Below are 19,898 nucleotides of genomic sequence, written 5' to 3' on the forward strand. Positions count from 1 at the left end.
GTTCCTGGTGACATCATGAGATCCATCCCCTTAACACTGGGCGGGAAAGTCAGACTGAGTGGCGTCTCAGTCTCTTGATTAGGTCCGCCCCCAGGGCGTGGCTCTGCCTGCGCTCTGAGTTTCAGGCAACATAATTAAAGATGCCCAAAGGTTTTGCGAGCGGCCCTCAACACAGTTGTTCCTCTTTTTTCTCCCCATAGCTCTCCTCCACCTGATTCCCACCCCACAACATGCCCTTACCCACCCCCCATTGTCCTTGTCCATAGGTATTCGATTTTTGTCCAGTCTCTTCCCAGACCCTCCACATCCCCTTCCCCCCGAGAATTGTCAGTCCACTCCCTTTCTATGCCCCTGATTCTATTATAATCACCAGTTTATTCTGTTCATCAGTTTTTTTATTCACTTGATTTTTAGATTCACTTGTTGCAAGATACATATTTGTTGTCACTTTGTTGTTCATAATTTTTATCTTTGCCTTTTTCTTCTTCCTCCTCTTCTTAAAGAATACCCTTCAGCATTTCATATAATACTGGTTTGGTGGTGATGAATTCCTTTAGCTTTTTCTTATCTGTGAAGCTCTTTATCTGACCTTCAATTCTAAATGATAGCTTTGCTGGGTAGAGTAATCTTGGGTGTAGGTTCTTGCTATTCATCACTTTGAATATTTCTTGCCACTCCCTTCTGGCCTGCATAGTTTCTGTTGAGAAATCAGCTGACAGTCATATGGGTACTCTCTTGTAGGTAACTAACTGTTTTTCTCTTGCTGCTTTTAATATTCTCTCTTTGTTTTTTGCCCTTGGCATTTTAATAATGATGTGTCTTGGTGTGGTCCTCTTTGGATTCCTTTTGTTTGGGGTTCTCTGCGCTTCCTGGACTTGTAAGTCTATTTCTTTCACCAGGTAGGGGAAGTTTTCTGTCATGATTTCTTCAAATAGGTTTTCAATATCTTGCTCTCTCTCTTCTTCTGGCACCCCCATAATTCGGATGTTGGTACGCTTGAAGCTGTCCCAGAGGCTCCTTTCACTATCTTCATTTTTTTTTTTTAATTCTTTTTTCTTTTTGCTTTTCTGGTTGGGTGTTTTTGCCTCCTTATATATTGCTGAGTCTCAGCATCCCCTACTCTACTGTTGGTTCCCTGTAAATTATTTTTCTTTTCAGTTAGTGTATCCTTCATTTCTGACTGGTTCTTTGCTATGGTTTCTGTATCCTGTTTTATGCTATTGATGTTCTCACTAAGTTCCTTGAAGTTCTCACTAAATTCCTTGAGCATCCTTATAACCATTGTTTTGAACTCTATACAGGCAGTCCTTGGGTTATGTTGGACTCGGTGTATGTCGTTTTGTGGTTACGTCACCATCTCCCGTTTATAGTATTTATAAAAAAAAATTCCGTCATTTTGACGTATGTACATATGTGCTTTATGTTTTTCATTATTTACCACAAGTAAAGGTCAGGAATTGTTATCTTTCTTTTAAATTTTTTTTTACTGTTTCACTTCATTACTGCTGTGTATGTGCTCCATGTGAGTGACGTAGGTGCTTATGTAGGTGGGTTCCGACTTACGGCCAAAATTGCGTTATATGCTGCTGTAGGAATGGATCTCCGACGTAACCTGAGGACCTACTGTATCTGGTAGTTTGCTTGCTTCCTTTTCATTTAGTTCTTTGTTTTTGTTTTTTTGTTTTGTTTTATTTTAGAGAGGAGGGCAGAGGGAGAGAGAGATAGAAACATCAGTGATGAGAGAGAATCATTGATCAGCTGCCTCCTGCACACCCCACACTGGGAATCAAGCCCACAACTCAGGCATGTGCCCTGAGCAGGAATCAAACTGTGCCCTCCTGGTTAATAGGTTGACGCTCAGCCACTGTGCCACACCAGCCATGTTCATTTAGTTCTTTTTCTGGAGATTTCTCCTGTTCTTTCATTTGGGACCTTTTCTTTGTCTCCACATTTTGTCTGCTTCCCTTTTGTTTCTATGTGTTAAGTAGAGCTGCTGTGTCTCCTGGATTTGGTAGAGTGGCCTTGTGTAGTAGGTGTTCTGTAGGGTCCAGTGGTACAGCCTCCCTGATCCACCCAACCTGGGCACTCCAGGTGCACCTCCATGTGGGCTATGTAAACCCTCCTGTTGTAGTTGAGTGTTTATTGCTGTTAGCACATCAGTGGAAGGGATTTACCTCTAGGCCAATCAGCTGCGAGGACTGTCTGTGACTACCAACCATTATGGAGGATAGATACAGGGCATGCTGAGGCCAGGTGCTGCTTATTTGAGAGATTTTAGGAAATATATCTGTTGTTCATTTTTCTGCATATCACAAATGCTTTCCATAAGTTTGCGGATGAATTTCTTAACTTAAGGTATATAAAAGAACTTAACAGGATGTGAGTTATGACATTTAAGGGTGTTGTCTTATTGCTTCAGAATTGTGGGGTTATCATGTAACACACAATGTCACGTGATTGACTGAATTCAGGGGAAAAACCCTCAGCTTGCTTTCATTTGCTTAAATATAGTTCAAGGGCACAGATGCAAAGTTAAGATGAGGAAGTATTATACAGTATAGGAAGCAGAAGCTTTTAAAGATAATTCAGCATGATGTGAAACTCGTTTCCCAGGCTCTAATAAATGAGTGAATACAAGAGCTGAAAGGAGATTCTTTTTTCCTTGAGTTAAGAGGAAGGGAGCTAGGAGGCACATCAGGTAAGTGCTTGGAGTATCGGCTTGCTTTTGCAGAGATGGGGCTATGTGCACAAAGTTGTTAAGACTGAGGAGTGGAAGTTTGAGAGAAGAAATGCATGATAGCCTCGTTGAGCCAAATGCAGGGTATTGTTGTATTTCCAGATTTGTTTTCCTTATGAACTATCTTTCTTAGTTATTGACAAATTCTTGATTTGATTCTCGGTGTCCTCTACTCTACCTTGATCCCTTGTAAATTATTTATTTCTGACTGGTCTTTTTTTATGATGTTGAAGTTTTCACAAGTTCCTTGAAGTTCTAAGTTCCTTGAGCATCCTTATAACCATTTTGAATTCTATTTCTAGTCGTTTGCTTGCTTCCACTTCATTTCATTCTTTTTCTGAATATTTCTTCTGTTCTTTTATTTATGACATGTTTCTTTGTCTCCTCATTTTGGCTGTTTCCCTGTGTTTGTTTCTATGTATTAAGTAGAGCTGGTATGTCTCTTGGAATTGGTAGAGTGGCCTTGTGTAGTAAGTGTCCTGTAGGGCTGATGGCTCAGCCTCCCCAGTCACCTGAGCTGGGTACTCTGTGTGTGCTGCTGTGTGAGCTGTGTGCACTGTCCTATTGTAGTTGTGCCTTGATTGATATTGGTGTCACTAGTAGGGATTGATCCCCATGCCAATTGGCTGTGAGGACCAGGCAGCAACTACAGCAGAAGAGCTGTTGTGCAGGAGCCAACCCTGTGGAGCAGGACTTGCTTCAGTTGGGCTCTGGTGCTCACTGAGTCCGCCTGTTGAGTGTGTCATTCATGAAGGTGGTAGGGTTGTAATCTGGCTTGGTTAATACTGACCACCAGGTGCACTGGCTCTGGGGTCTCCCGGGAGGTGCAAACTGCCTATTCCCTGCCCAGGGCCACTCAGCATGAACTACAAAACAATCTGTAGGTGGCTGCTACTTGAGTTGAGCCTGGAGGTGCCCAGGAGAGGCCAACCAGTGAACCAGGGCAGGGTGCCACTAGTGCTAGGCCTGGGGCTACTTATTGAGAGGTACTGGGCATGCTGGTGCCATTTGTTACTTGTTTGAGAGAATTTAGGAAAGTTCAAAGCATGAGACGAGAGAGGCCAGTTGTATGGAAAAGGTTTGGATGAGCCTGTATGTAGGGAGGGGCGGGGTCTCAGGGAGTCACCAGTGCAGAGCAAAAAGGGTGAGCCAGGTTGATGGAGACTCAGATATGGTGTCTGCCGACAGACTCTTTGTAGGGAAGACCCAGAAAAAGCACAATGGTCTCTGCCTGTACTTCTGTCTGGGAGAAAGCTGCCCCTCCAGTTCTCCCTGATTCCATACCAGTTAGTTCCTCCACAAATGTCCCAGGTTCCTTTCAAGCTGCTGCCCCAGTGCTGGAGCTCTGAGGGAGTAAGTCTGTGCGTGGGCCCTTTAAGAGAAACTGCCTCAGTTGGGCTGGTGTGGCTCAGTGGTTGAGTGTCAACCCATGAACCAAGAGGTCACCAGTTCAGTTCCTGGTCAGGGCATATGCCCAGGTTGTGGGCTCGATTCCCAGTAGGGGCTTGTGGGAGGCAATTGATTGATGTTTCTCTCACTCCCTCTCCCTTCTTCTCTCTCTAAAAACAATAAAAACTTTTTTTTTAAGTGAGTAACTCTGAGACTCCAGCAGTCTCATGTCACTCAGCCACATCCCTGCTGGTTTTTACAGCCAGAAGTTGTGGGGACTTCTCTTCCCAGCACTGGAACCCTGGGCTGGGGGCCTGGTGTGGGGCAGAGACCACTCACTACTCAGGGAAACCTCCACAGCCAGGATATCCCTCCTGATTTTAAAGCACCATACGTGGGTGTGGGACCAGTGGGTTCTGCAATTCTGCCTGCGTCTCTGCACCTAACAGTCTTGATGTGCTGCTTCTTTAATTCCCTAATTGTAGGACTTTTGCTCAGCTAGAATGATGGTTCTGTATTTTAGTTGTAAATTTTGATGTGGGAAGCAGCGAGTACTGCGTTTACCTATGCCTCCATCTTGACCAGATTTTCACCATTGACTTTTATTTTACTAAGACCATTATAAAGGTCTTCATTCATGATGTATCTAATGAGACACTAAGGGAAATAAAGGATTTATCCATGTGTCTTAGGAGAATGAAGTGTACACACATGAAATAGCTAAAATTATAGCAAAGTTTCATTTACATTTGAGCAGTAGCAGTGATGTATGGATAACAATCCTATGGAGAAAATGAGCAGCAGACAGAATTTTGAAGCTAATCTTAATGAATTGCTACATGGATGAACAGAGAGGAGATGGGAAGAATATGGCAGAAAAACAGGAATATATAATGCAGCTATGGGGAAGGGAATAGATTTTGCCTAGAAAGGTCTACATACAACCCCTGCATATAATGGTGAATTCTGTGGAAGTAATTAAAGTGGTGAGAAGGAAAAAAGAAAATTGGAATCTAAACTGTCCATGACTAACCCCAAGATGACTAAATCAGCTATGGGAATCCTGTGTTGACAGGATTTCTAAGACCTTAAAAGAAAGGGAAATAAGTCTGCCCAGCCAGCGTGGCTCAGTGGTTTAGCATGGACCTATGAACCAGGAGGTCATGGTTTGAAACTCGGTCAGGGTACTTGCCTGGGTTTCGGGCTTGATCCCTTGTGGGGCGTGCAGGAGGCAGTGATCAATGATTCTCTCTCATCATTGATGTTTCTAACTCTCTCTCCCTCTCCCTCTCCCTCCCTTCCTCTCTGAAATCAATTAAAAAAATTTTTTTAAAGGACGTAACATTTACTGAGAATGCACTTCTTGTTGCTAAATGCTGAAATGCTTTCTGAAATTTTGTGTAAGTCCTTGACCATGGTGAGATATTTTTATAATGCCCACATTACATATAAAGAAACTAACCTGCAGGTGAAGAATTTTGCCTTTGCTAATAAGAGATGGAGCCAGGTTATAATCCTGTGTGTATTTATACTTAAATCACATCTCAATTTGGATTAGCCACATTTCAAGTGGCTAGCAAATTGGACTGCATAGATCTAAGAAAAAGGTAATGAGATTCATCCTAAAAGAGGCTCTGCTTTGAAGCAGTTGGAGGAATTGTGGGGCAAGAGAACAGCTTAACCTAAGATGGAAAACTCTGTGGAAAAAAGGTATCATATATAAAAGGCAGGGCTGCTCTTTAAAAGAAAATGAAGGTATTACCACATCCTGTAAGGACATTACTGACCAAACACCATTTATGGAGAGCAGTAAAGTCATGCTGACCTTTATCACCACCACAGCAGTGACCACAGGAGAACTGTGTGTTGTTGAAAGCTAATGCTAAACCATATTTGGTGAGGGGATGACATATCTTGGCAAATCTACTAACCATTAAGAATGGAAACCACAGTCTTTAACCCATTGCGGTCCAATGTTATTTTTGGAATTCAAACAGTCTGGTCCAAATTAATTGACGGGATTGAATGTTGAACTTTTTAATGTTCTTATTGCTCAGCGTTGGACCTGCTCCTAGCGCCTGGTCTGTCGAGTCAGCCTCGAGGTTGGACCGAAAAGGGTTAATATATACATGATTGCCATTGCCAAAGAGTCTTTTCTTCAAAATTCCAGATCCCTTTACAGAAGGGAAGCTATAATGTTAGCTTCAGGAAATAACCATGAACAAAATACCTTATATGGGAATTTCCACAGACCTCAAATCTATCCGGAACAAGATAAATGATAGTTTCAGACTTATATTCCTGCAATACAGAAATTATTTAATAGTGTTCTTGGGATTTCCTTTTCATCCTTTTTCTACCTGTGATTCTGCCTACTTTGTTGTCTTTGTCCCATTTAACCTTTCTCTTTCAGTCTTTTATTATTATACTAGAGGCCCAGTGCACGAATTTGTTTATAGGTGGGGTCTGGCTGGCCCTGCCCCAATCAGGGCGGATTGGGGCTGGGCCTTTCAGGAGGAGGAGACAGCGGGAGGTTGGCCGGCTAGGGGGAGGGGCTGCAGGCGATTGGCTGGTGGGCCCCGCCCCCGATTGGTGTGTGTGGGGGGGATTGGGGGTGGAGCTGGATGGGGGGAGGAGCCGTGGGCTGATCAGGGTGGTGGAGGCTGATTGAAGGTGAGGCTGGCTGTGGGGAGGGGCTGTGTGCAGTGGGCCAGCTGGCCCCGCCCCGAAATGGGGTGGGGGGGCTAATTGGGGGCCAGCGGCCTGGGGAGGGGGCACAGGCATTTGGCCGGTGGCCCTGCCCCTGATCAGGGTGGGGGGGTCGATCTGGGGTGGGGATGGCCAGTGTAAGGGGCTGCAGGAGGTTGGCCTGTGGCCCCGCCCCTATTAGGGTGGGGGGTCGATTAGAGGTGGGGCCAGCCAGGGGAGGGGCTGCGGGCCGATCCAGTCGGCTGGGCCAATCAGGGGTGAGGTGGCCTGAGGGAAGGTTCGTGGGGGGGTTGGCCAGCTGCCCTGCCCTCAGTTGTGGTGGGAGAGGCCGATCAGGGGCGGGACAGCCTGGGGGAAGGGCTGCAGGGTAGGGATTGGTGGCTGCCAAGCCCTCGATTGGGGTGGGAGAGGCCAATCAGGGGCAGGGCCAGCTGGGGGTAGGGCCCGCAGGAGGTTGCCCACCGGCCCCACCCCCCAATCGGGCAGGTTCGCTAGCCACATTGGGTGTCATAGCCACCGGTCATTCTGGTCGTTACGGCATTATGGTCGCTGGCTTCTTATATATATAGATACTGTGTTTTGTTTGTTTTTTTTGTGGTAAGCTATGTACTAGGAATTACCCAGATCCTGCTCTTGGCTCTTTTAACGGTGGTACTTTAATTGTTTCTTCATTTGAAAAATGATAAAGATTAGATTAGAATCTAATACAGAAATTATTTAATAGTGTTTAATTTTGCAACTTGGAGCCTCATTTTAAAAAAATCATGGTGAAATACATTTTTAAGTGCATTAAGTACATTCATAATATTGTGCTACCATCTACAGAACTCTTCTCATTTTGCAAAACTGAAAAAAATGTGCCCATTAAGCTATAATTTCCCATCTCACCCTCTTCCCAGCCCCTGGCAGCCACCATTCTCCTTGCTGTCTCTATGGATTTGACTATTCTAGATACCTCATATAAGTGAAATCATATAGTATTTGTCTTCTTGTGACTAGCTTATTTCACCAAGTGTAATGTTTTTAAGATTCATCCATATTGTAGCTCGTGTCAGAATTTCCTTCCGTCGTAGGGCTGAATAATAATATATTATATGTATAGACCACATTTTGTTTATATTGAGGAACACTTGGGATGTTTCCACCTTTTGAGTAATACTGCTATGAATATGGATGTAGAAAAATTTCTTGCAGTTTTTAATTCTTTTAGATGTATATCTGGATATAGAATTGCTGGGTCATATGGTAATTCTTTTTTTAAGTACTGCGATACTGTTTTCTTAAGCAACTGCACCATTTTATATACCCACTAACAGTGCACATGTGTTTCAGTTTCTCCACAACTCCAGCATTTGTTATTTTCTTTTCTTATATTCTTTGTTTTTAATAGTGACCACGCTAATGGGTATGAAGTGGTATCTCTTGTGTTTGTTTGTTGTTGTTGTTGTTGTTGTTTTTAATATCACTAGAGGATATTTTTTTCCATTGATTTTTATTTTTTATTTTTTTAAAATATATTTTTATTGATTTCAGAAAGGAAGGGAGAGGGAGTGAGAGATAGAAACATCAATGATGAGAGAGAATCATTGATCGGCTGCCTCCTGCACACCCCCAACTGGGGATCGAGCCCGCAACCCAGGCATGTGCCCTTGACTGGAATTGAACCTGGGACCCTTTGGTCCGCAGTCCGACGCTCTATCCACTGAGCCAAACCAGCTAGGGCTCCATTGATTTTTAGTGAGAGTGGAAGAGAGGGAGGGAGAGAAAGAGAGAAATATTGATGTGAGAGAGCCACGGGAATTGGTTGCCTCCCGCACACTCTGTGGCTGGGCCAGGGTATCAACCTGCAACCCAGGTATATGCCCTTGACTGGGAATCAAACTCGAGACCCTTTGGTGCGTGGGCTGACGCTTTAACCACTAAACACCAGCCAGAACTCATGTGGTTTTGATTTGCATTTTTCTAATGATTTGGTGATGTTGAGCATCATCTTTTCTTTATTTACTACTTTTTTATATCTTTTATGGAGAAAAGTCTATTCAAGTCCCTGGCCCATTTTTCAATTTTGTTGGTTTTTTTGTTGTTGAGTTGTACTAGTTCTTGATAGATTATAGTTATTAACTCCTTATCATATATATGATTTGCAAATATTTTCTCCCATTCCATGAGTTGATTTTTAACACTGTGGAATGTGTCCTTTGATGCACAGGTTTTAATGTTGATGTAGTCTCATTTGTCTATTTTTACTTTTGTTGCCTGTGCTTTTGGTGTCAAGAAATCATTGCTCAGTCCAATGACATGCAGCTTTCCCCTCTTTGTTCCTATTAAGAGATTTATTTGACCCATTTGGAGTTAATATCATATGAAGTGGGAGTCCAGATCTATTATTTTGCATGTGGATATACATTTTTCCACCACCATTTATTGAAAAGACTGTCCTTTCCTTATTGAACAGTCTTTGCACCTTTGTCGAAATCTCTTGACTGTATTTGTGTGGGCTTATTTCTAGGCTCTCAGTTCTGATCCATTGGTCTGTGTGTCTGTTTTTAGGCCAGTACCACACTCTTTTGACTGCTGGAACTTTGCAGTAAGTTTTGAAATCAGGAAATGCGAGACCTCCAATTTTGTCTTTTTCGAGATTGTTTTGGCTTTGGGGGGGTGTCCCTTGAAAATCCATATAAACTTTAGGATGGATTTTTCTATTTCTGCAAAAAAAATCATTGAAATTTTGATAGAGATTAAAGCCTCATTTTTTAATTCTGTAAAACCAAAGTGTTATTTTTGCCCAGTGCTTTAATTCAAGGCAGAAGTTTCTACCTATAGCAACATGTCAAATAAGGGCTGGTGGCTCGGGGACAACCTTAGGCACCCATGGATGATAGGAGGCCCATCCATGCTGGACTAGTTCCCTCAGAGCAGAAATTAGGGACTAGGAATGATCTCCTGGCATTGAGGGATTGTGTCAGGGTCTTGGCTTTCTGCTACAGACACACTGAGAGCTGATACTCTTTTACCTTCCCTGTGACCTAGTAGTAGTATATTAAGGCCACACCATTCAGGGATTAACGTTGATATAGTACTTTATTTTCTTTCCCAGTTCATTTCTAATTAATACCCCATTTAATCCTTACAAAAAGATTATGAGGTAAACAAGCATTTACAAAAGAGGAAACAAGGATTGTGGGAGACTTGCTGGTAGTCACATCATGTAATAGAACGCCAGGAAAGCCAGAAGGAGGCCTCGAGAGCCTGGTTCAGCCTTCTGTCTGAGGGCAGTCAGTTGCCAGAGCCAGCAGGATAGGGAGGTGTACCGGTTAATAATTAGGATTTTTTTCAATAGATGGAGTTACACATATGTTGATATATATGCCATTTGATATGTATGCTATTTTGTTGCATTGACAGCAAACTTCAAAACTTCATATGTCAAATTTGCTGAAGGTGTTAACATCATAGATATTTTTACACTTAAAAATGTCAAGTTTTGTGCCAAAAAAGGAGCATTTGTGGGAAGTTTTAATTCATTACTTTATTTTGAAGAAAAAGTTACCTTTATATTTTAGGAAGCTTATGGTGAACATGCTCCATCTCAAGAAGATACTTGTGAACACTGGTTTAAACGCTTTAAAAGTCATGATTTCGATATGAAAGACAAAGAACATCCAGGTCAACCGAAAAAGTTTGAAGACCACAATTACAAGCATTATTGGATGAAGATGTGTGTCAAACTCAAAAACAACTTGCAGAAAGATGAAACGTTGCTCAGCAAACAATTTCCCATCGTTTATAAGCAATGGGAAAGATTTTAAAGGAAGGAAAATGGGTGCTACATCAACTGAACAAAAGACAAATGGAAAACCGAAAAGTCATCAGTAAAATGTTGCTTCAACAGCACGAAAGAAAGTCTTTTTTGCATCGAATTGTGACTGGCAATGAAAAGTGGATTTATTTTGAGAATCCCAAATGCACAAAATCATGGGTTGATCCAGGTTAACCATCATCATCGATTGCAAGGCCAAATCGCTTGGTGGGATCAGGAAGGTGTGGTGTATTATGAGCTTCTAAAACCAGGGGAAACCGTTAATACTGATTGCTACCAACAACAAATAATCAATTTGAACCATGCTTTGATCTTCAAATGACCAGAAGGGGCCAGAAGACACGGCAAAGTAATTTTGCTTCATGATAACACACCATCACACACTTCAAAACCAGTTAAAGACACGTTAAAAGATCTTGTCTGGAAGGTATTAACCCATCCGCTGTATTCACCAGACCTTGCTCCTTCAGATTACCACTTGTTCCAATTGATGGCACACGCACTTTCTGAGCAGCACTTCAAAACGTACGAAGAAGTGGAAAATTGGGTCTCTAAATGGTTTGCCTCAAAACAAGAAAAGTTCTATTGGGACAATATCCACAAATTACTTGAAAGATGGGGGAAATGTGTAGCTAGCGATGGACATTACTTTGCATAAAGCATTTTTAATGTTTCTCTTGAAATTATCATGTGTGTTTTTTTTTTACTACAAAATCCGCCATTATTAACCGGTACACCTAGTATGTGCCCTGACCAGAATCGAACCCACATCCTTTTGGTGCACGGGATGATGCTCCAGTCAACTGAGTCACCTGGCCAGGGCTTACATTTAAATCTTAAATCCAGTTTGAGTTTTTTCTTATATATGATGTAAGAAAGTGATCCAGTTTCAGTTTTTTACATGTGTCTGTCCAGTTTTCCAAACACCATGTATTGAAGAGACATTGTCTTTACTCCATTGTATATTCTTGCCACCTTTGTCATAAATTAATTGACCATAATAGGTGTGGGTTTATTCTGGGCTCTCTATTCAGTTTCATTGATCTATGTTATCTGTTTTTATGCCAGTTCCATGCTCTTTTGATTAGTATAGCCTTGTATTATAGTTTAACTAGAGGCCCGGTGCAAGAAATTTGTGCCCGGGGGGGAGAGGGGGACCCTCAGTCCAGCCTGCACCCTCTCCTATCCGGGACCTCTCGGGGAATGTCCAACTGCCAGTTTGTGCCCATACTTTTAACAGATGACAGCTCCATTGTTGTTTCTATCTTTTCATGCTTAAACCCGTTTGAATTAGTAGGTATTCAAAGTGTGTATACATTTTGGGGGGACACTCTTTATATCTCTAGTCAGCGGTGAAAGGAACCAACGGCGGATTTGGAAGCCCCAGACAGGGAACCTCATTCACTCCCTGCATGTCTCCCCGCTCCACTTTCCACCTTTGCGGGCATCAGGAGAATCAATGTTTTCTCTCATTAACTCGGAAAAGCATGTTTTGTCACCCGCTGACCGAAGGCACCTCAGCGAGGGTCACCCGTGCCCACCAGATGTGTCTGTCCACACCTGCTCTTGCCTCAGCACCTGCATTAGCCCCACGGAGGTGATCTCGTCACTGCACTGGCCTCCACGGGAACAGGGCGTCACCACTCCGCCCTCTCACTGTCATCTAACAGGCGCCCACCCTCAGCACCCAGAACACCCAGGCACTCTCCAAAGGACGTGAGCGTGCCGGAGGGGACGTGCGCACATCCTGTGGGGGATGTAGGTATGCTGGTGTTGATGGAAGTGCAGCGGAGGGGTGAGGGGGAACTTGCACGCGCCATGGTCTGGGACTGTTGCAGGTGCGCGTGGGTGACAGCGCTCTGGGGGAACGTTCGCACGCCAGGGGGGAGGAGAGGATGTGCACACCGGAGGCCTGTGGTTTCGAAGATCTGCAAACACCCGTGGCACGGCCAGGAGGACGTCAATCTGGCCCGCCATGTTGACTGTCCCTGCAATTGCGCACCTTCTCGGCCAGGAGGCGGGACTTGCGCAGCCACTCCTCGGCACTGATGGCCTGCAGGCGCTATTTCAGCTCGGCCCGCAGGCTACGCTTGGTGCATTCATGGCTGCCACCGCTGCCATGTGGGGTGTATGAGTATAGGCCGCCCTCCGCTGGCCCACCTCCCCCACCCAGAGGCTCTCTGCGAGTGCTGCCCACAGGCCCAGAGCGGCCTGGGCGGGGAAGGATGCCTGTGCGCGCTGCCCACCAGCCCAGCTTGGCGATAAAGCCAGGTGTCCCGCCCCACCCCAGCCGCTCCATGCCTCCACGCCTGCGTGCTGTCCACTGACCCTCAATTTGCATATTCCCTCCTTATTGGCTATGGGCACCGCCATCATTGTCACAGATTTATGGTTAATTTGCATATTATTTTATTAGGTGGTTCTCAACCTTCCTAATGCTGCGACCCTTTAATACAGTTCCTCATGTTGTGGTGACCCCCAATTTCATTGTTACAAATTGAACATAATTAAAGCATAGTGATTAATCACAAAAACAATATGTAATTATATATGTGTTTTCCGATGGTCTTAGGCGACCCCTGTGAAAGGGTCGTTCAACCCCCAAAGGGGTCGCGGCCCACAGGTTGAGAACTGCTATATTAGGATATCAGGTAGCATGATGCTTCCAACTTTGTTCTTTCTCAGCATTGCTTTGGCTATTTGGGTTTTTTTGTGGTTTCATATAAATTTTGGGGTTCACTGTTCTAGTTCTGCAAAAATTGCCATTGGTGTTTTGATCTGGATTGCATTGAATCTATAGATTGCTTTGGATAATATGGTGATTTTAACAATGTTAATTCTTCCTGTGAATGAGCATGGTACATTTTTTTCATTTATTTGTATCTTCTTCAGTTTCTTTTTTAAATGTCTCTAATTTTCTAATCCTAGGTATTTTACCTTCCTGGTTAAATGTATTCCAGTTTTTATGCAATTATAAATTGGATTGTTTTCTAAATTTATTTTTCTGATAATTCATTATCCTATATAATAAAGAGGTGATATGCAAATTAACCCTCCCGCCCTCACAAGATGGCTGCCTACGACGAGGCCGGCAGGGGGGTTAGTGAGGGACGACCAAACAACTGAACAAGCAGGCTGCGTGGGGCCACCAGGCCAGCAGCGGGGGGGTGGGGCAGTTGGGGGCAATTAGGCCGGCATGCAGAGGCAGTGAGGAGCGATCAGGCCGGCAGGGTGGGACAGTTAGGGGCGACCAGGCCGGCAGGCAGGTGAGCGATTAGGAGCCAGCGGTCCAGGATTGTGAGAGGGATGTCCGACTGCCCGTTTAGGCCCGATCCCCAGGATCGGGCCTAAACCGGCAGTCAGACATCCCCCAAGGGGTCCCGGATTGGAGAAGGTGTAGGCTGGCCTGAGGGGACTCCCCCCATACATGAATTTCGTGCACCGGGCCCCTCTAGTCATTATATAAAACTCTTAACAACTTCTAAATATTTTGTACCTGCTACTTTACTGCATTCATTTATCAGTTTTTATAATTTCTTTAGAATAGTCTTTGGGGTTCTCTATATATAGTATCATGTTATCTGCAAATAATGACAGTGTTACTTCCTTTCCAATTTTGATGCCATTTACTTGTAACGCCCAAGTTTGTTTTGTTTTGTTTTTTTTGTCTGACTTTAGCTAGACCAACCAATACTATGTTGAATAAAAGTCATGAAAGTGGACATCCTTGCTTTGTTCGTGAACTTAAGGAAAATGCCTTTTGCTTTTCAATGTTGAGTACTATGTTAGCTATGTGTTTTTCATATCTGGCCTTTATTATGTTGAGATGTGTTCCCTCTATTCCCACTTTCTAGATAATTTTTTTATTATAAATGGATGTTGGATTTTGTCAAAAGCGTTTTGTGAATCTGTTGATATGATCATATCATTTTTAACCTTCATTTTTTCTGGTATATCACATTAATTGATTTGCAGATATTGAACCAGCCTTGTATACTGGGAATAAATTGCATTTGATCATAGTATACTTTGTTATATGATTGGAGCAGATGGCTTCACAGGCTTTTGTTTGTTGCAAGTTTTTTGATTACTACTTTGATTTGGTTGTCAGTTATTTGTTCAGATTTGCTATTTCTTCCTGATTTAGCCTTGAAAATTTGTATTTTTTTTTAGGAATTTATGCATTTCTTCCAGGTTGTTCAATTTGTTGGCCTATAATTATTCATAGTATTTTCTTATAATTCATTATATTTTTATGGAGTGAGTTGTCACTTCTCTTTCTTTCTGAGTTTATTTAGGCCTCTCTGTTTCTTTCTTGCTGAGTCTAGTTAAAGGTTTATCAGTTTTATTTACCTTTCAAAGAACCAGCTTTTGATTTCATTGATCTTTTCTATAGCTTAATTAGATTCTATTTCATTTATTTCTACTGTGATCTTTTAAAAAATATTAGCAAAGTTTTACTTCAACATTTTTTTCTGCTTACAAATAACTCTGAAAGGCCAATATGCAAAGGCTATCCCACTGCTATCTATAGGTAACATCAAGGCCTGGCCTGGCCTGGCCCTGAGGCAGTTAGTGAGAAGCAGCAGGTGAGGGTTCCAGGGTGGTGGCAGGGGATTACCTGGCACCTCCGGCTCTGGACTGCCCATATACTTATGTTTATTTCCAGATGTGGTCTGCTCTGTGAGCACTGGCAGCCTTGGCCCAGTAGTGTAGGGGGTGTTAGGATGAGGAGGGACAGACCCTGGGCCGGGCATCACTGGTAAAAACCAGTGATTCTTCCTCTTTATATGGGGTTTGGAAGTGCCCAGATGAGGCCCAGCTGTGCAACAAGGCCGGCTGCTGCTGCCAGGCCTTGGGCCTTCTTTTGGAAGCTTTTGGGGCTCTCTGACCCAGCTGCAGTTTGACAGGTTTTAAGCTAAGAAAGTACAGGCCATTCATATGCAAAAGCCGCTGTGCACAGCTTGGGTGGGGTTGTAAATTGGGTGGGGTGGGGTCTCAGGGAATCACCAGAGCAGAGCAAACAGCCCTGCACTGGAGAGGTCCCCGCGCAGGAACAATGATCACTGTGAGCACCTCTGAGAGAAAGCCGCCCTCATGTTCTGGCCCGATGCCAGACAGTCCAGTTTCTCCCCGTATGAGTCTGGATCCCCAGAGTCTCACCCAGAACTGGAGTTCAAAGCAGTCGGGAGTTTGTATCTCCTTCACGATAGAAAAAACAACAACCGCGCACCCGGTTGCCAGCCCGTTCTGTGCACGCCTCCATACCTCCGCACCTCCTACCCATCTCATTGCACTTTTTTCTTTCCTTCTAGTTGTAGAACTTCCACTCAGCCAGCCTTCCTGTGGTTCTGGATGATAGTTGTTTTGTCTTTTAGTTGTAGTTTTGATGTGGTTGTGAGAGGCAGTAAGTATAGGTGTTTACCTATGCCGCCATCTTGGTTCTCCATTACAGTGGCTTTTGAGAACATTTTTTAATTGTCTAACAAAAGACTATAGATGAAAAAAATTAAAAAATAAATAAAAATAAAAAAAACCACACACACACACACACACACACACACACACACACAAAGACTATAGATGACCCCATGTTGCTGAATGTGACAGACTTGTGAATTTCTGACTCAGAATTATATGCCAAGTTCTCACAAGTTTGTTTTGTTTTGTTTTTTTTGCAATGTTTTGTATTGATCTGAGAGAGGAAGGGAGGTGGTGGAGGGGGAGGACATCAATGTGAGAGAGAGAAACATCGATCATTTTCCTCCTGTACGCACTTCGACTGGGGATTGAACCTGCAACCTGTTATGTGCCTCAACCTGAAATTGGACCCTCTACCTTTCGGTGCAGGGGATGACGCTCCAAGCAGTTGGGCCACATTTGCCAGGTCCTCACAAGCACTTTTTTTTTTTAATACATATTTATTGACTTCAGAGAGGAAGGGAGAGAGAGATAGAAACATCAATGATGAGAGAGAATCATTGATTGGCTGCCTCCTGCACACCCCCTACTGGGGATTGAGCCCGCAACCCCAGCACATGCCCTTGACCGGAATTGAACCTGGGACCCTTCAGTCCGCAAGCCGATGCTCTACCCTCTGAGCCAAACCAGCTAGGGCCCTCACAAGCTTTTGATGACAGTTCAACCTGTCCTCTTGAGATCTACAAAAAAGCTGATTAAGGAAAATTGTTCACAGGGGGTTGTGGACTATTGCAGTATTATCTACTTATGAACAGAACCATGTTTTAGTGATTTCTTTTTTCTGACTCTGAGCTGTTTTTCTTGATGATTCTGCCTCTCATACTCTGTGCTCTGGTTAATTTGAACTTGAATCTACTCATAATAGCATATCATAGTCTGAAGTCTTCTGAAGTAGGCCTGATTTCAACACTGGGGCCTTTCTTCATATTGACTGCCTATGACACTGGTGAGAGGACACATTTAGGAAGATAGCATAGCTGGAAAGTAAATGTTAAGAAGAGTAATGTATTGGAAATATTGAGGAAGGATATTCTTGCTTTATCACAGAAAGTTTGCTTTCCCCTGTAAATGATTACTCATGAGATAAAATTTAAACTAAAGAAGGATTTATTTCTATTAAGTTCAAAGTCATTTGCAAAACATAAAAATCTTCTCTTACCATATGTCACACAAGAAAATTAATGGCCTGGAAATGTACAGCTGTTTGATCATTTTACAGGCCTTTATTACCTAGTATAGAAGGTACTACTAATGAGGCCCAGTGAACTCTAACTCTGCCATCGAAGCCAGTTTGTAGCTGTCTTAATTCTGTATAGGGATAGAACTGATGGTTCATTAGTTCTATCGATTTTAGAGGTTCAATGTTTAACTAGGTTTCTTTACTCTCTGATGCTTGGGAGAGGGGCAGGGCGGGGAGGGCTACTTAGACCAAGTATACTGAAAACTGGACTATGTCAGATATAGGTAAAAATCTAGGCTAGTTTTTAAATTCTTACTCCAAATGGAGAGTTTATACTTGTTTAAGGTACTGTTCAACTCTACAAATATGAAAAGCTTCTGAGTTTTTTACAATCTCACCAGGAAAGTAAATTTTTCCAAAATTAGAATTGATGTGCCTTTTAAAAACCTCATTTAGGTAATGTTAAGTGTTAAATTATTTTTTACAAGTTTCAAAACTCTAGAGCTTCAATCTCAAACATAGCATTGTAAAGTAATTAGGCTCTCAAATCAATTGTTTAACAACTAAACCAAAAAACTTACTCATTTAACAAATACAAATGTCTACCATATGTACACATTTGTAGACACAGTAATAAATTAGATATATTGCTGCCCTCAAAGAACTTGTATTCCGAAAGGAAAGTTGATAAAGAAAGAACTCATTATGAGACTGTGGTTCCAATGACAGAAGTAAGCACAGGGAATTCTGGGGACACACAAAAGGGAATTGTGGGTGTCCAGAGTCTAGAAAGGCTTCTCATACGGGATGACCTTTGCACTGAGTCCTAGTGGGATGACGAGGAGCTAGTCAGAGCCTTCTTAAAGTCTTATGAAGCTGCATGTGAAAAGGCCAGGAGATGAGAGGAAGCCAAGTGTGCCCTGGAACCACCTGGAGTTCAGTGCCGTGCAGGTGGGTGAGCAGGGCTCGGGCGGAGCAGGATGGTAGAGGAGCCATTGAAAGGTTTTTCAGCAGGATCAATAAGTGATGAAATTACATTTTGAAACGAACACTTTGAAATTTGGAGGGTAGATTAGAAGAGCAGTTGGAGGATAGACAAAAAGAGCAGTTAGGAAGCTGAAAGAGATTAAGGGGAGACAAAAGAAATTTCTGAACTAGTGTCTAGCCCAGTGCAGGGCACCAAGTAAATGTGTTAAATGAGATCAAAAGGCCTACACTGTGATGTTGAAAGTTTTCAGAGAAGGAGGAGATGAATGCAAATTGGAAGATCTCTGATAAAGTCCATTTATTGGCTTCTGAAGGATCTTGTAGTTTCCTGAAATGGTTATAAAATTTTATGTTCACATGCATTTTCTAAAACAGCATCATTAACTTTCATCAGATTCATAAAAGGTACATGCCCTCCATAAAATGGAAAACTACTGGGTTAGGAGTTAGCCTGGCAGAACAGATTCCTTGTGTGATGCTCTATAGAGCTTTGTATTTAGTCTTTTCAATGAAGGGCGTATGTTTATGGAGGTGATTATCAGCTATGCTGGTGACACAGGCTGGGACAGGTATCTAACTATACTGGTAGTCTAAGGACAGATTCAAAGAGAACCCAACAAGTTGGACAGAAGTGAATAAAAAGTTGTAGTTAGGTTCATAGATCAGCTGCACTGTAGAAGTGAAATGGAAGATGCTCATCTTAACAATTTTTGTGAACTATTGTTCTTAACAGCCATTGTATGTGGAGGAGAGGGGAGAGCACTAGGAGTTTTATGAGGTAGTAAGTGCTTCACTGGAATTGTCTAAAAAGAGGCAGAATCCCAGGTCATGGATATTGTACAGGAGTGAGGCTATGTGGAGAATGAGAGTAGAGAATTCTGCATTGAATAGGAGACTAGACGAGATTGTTTAGAGTGCTAAAAAGAAAAATTTCCCTATATGGAGAGTCACAGAAAATGTACTTACATAGATCTCCCTCTGTACTGTCAATAGCATCCTAAGGCAGTTGTTTGAAATTTAAAACTAATTTTAAATAGGCCTGATCTGAGAATCAGGCACAATTGATAACTCTGTTTCTGTAGAAAAATATGAAAGGAAAAGAAATGAGGACACAAAACTGCCTTTGCATATGATGGCCCTGCTATGTTTCAGAGACCTGTTTTCCCCCCCTATTGCTGATGTACAGGAACACTGTATTATGAGGGAATAGTTGCTAATCTGGCTGCAGCATAAACCAGTAATAGTAGATTGACGGCATGTGTGAATTTCCCTTTCAGAGATTGTGTGGGTACCTGTGTACCCTTTAATTAGTTCTACTTTATAGCACAGTAAAATTTCAAGGTATATTTGAAGGGCTGCTAGGGAAAAAGAGAAAGCCTTTTCTTCTCTGTCTCTGTGTTTTCAATGAAAATACAATATTTAAAGGAGCTATTCCCAAAGCCCCAGAATTTAAATTTACTCAGTTGTGACAATTTTGTTAGAATGAAAGCATTGATTTACTGAAATCCCTATTTGTCATTACAGCTATTTTAAAAGTCAGAGAGCAAGAATTGTTTCAGTTGGTTTTATTATATAGCTTGGGAACTTTTTTCTGT

The 19,898-nt window shown here is 42.7% G+C and overlaps 1 protein-coding gene across 1 annotated transcript in view; it reads left to right on the forward strand.

Annotated features, from left to right (window-relative positions):
- The first annotated feature begins 2,469 nt into the window (after positions 1-2,469).
- LIMS1 (LIM and senescent cell antigen-like domains 1) overlaps positions 2,470-19,898 on the forward strand; it is a 103,189-nt gene continuing 85,760 nt past the window's right edge. The window contains exon 1 of the mRNA XM_014532102.1: positions 2,470-2,698. The gene's annotated coding sequence lies outside the window, so the exon portion shown is untranslated. The remainder of the gene's footprint in view (positions 2,699-19,898) is intronic.

The sequence above is a fragment of the Myotis brandtii genome, unplaced genomic scaffold (assembly GCF_000412655.1).
Source record: "Myotis brandtii unplaced genomic scaffold, ASM41265v1 scaffold842, whole genome shotgun sequence".
Lineage (NCBI taxonomy): Eukaryota > Metazoa > Chordata > Mammalia > Chiroptera > Vespertilionidae > Myotis > Myotis brandtii.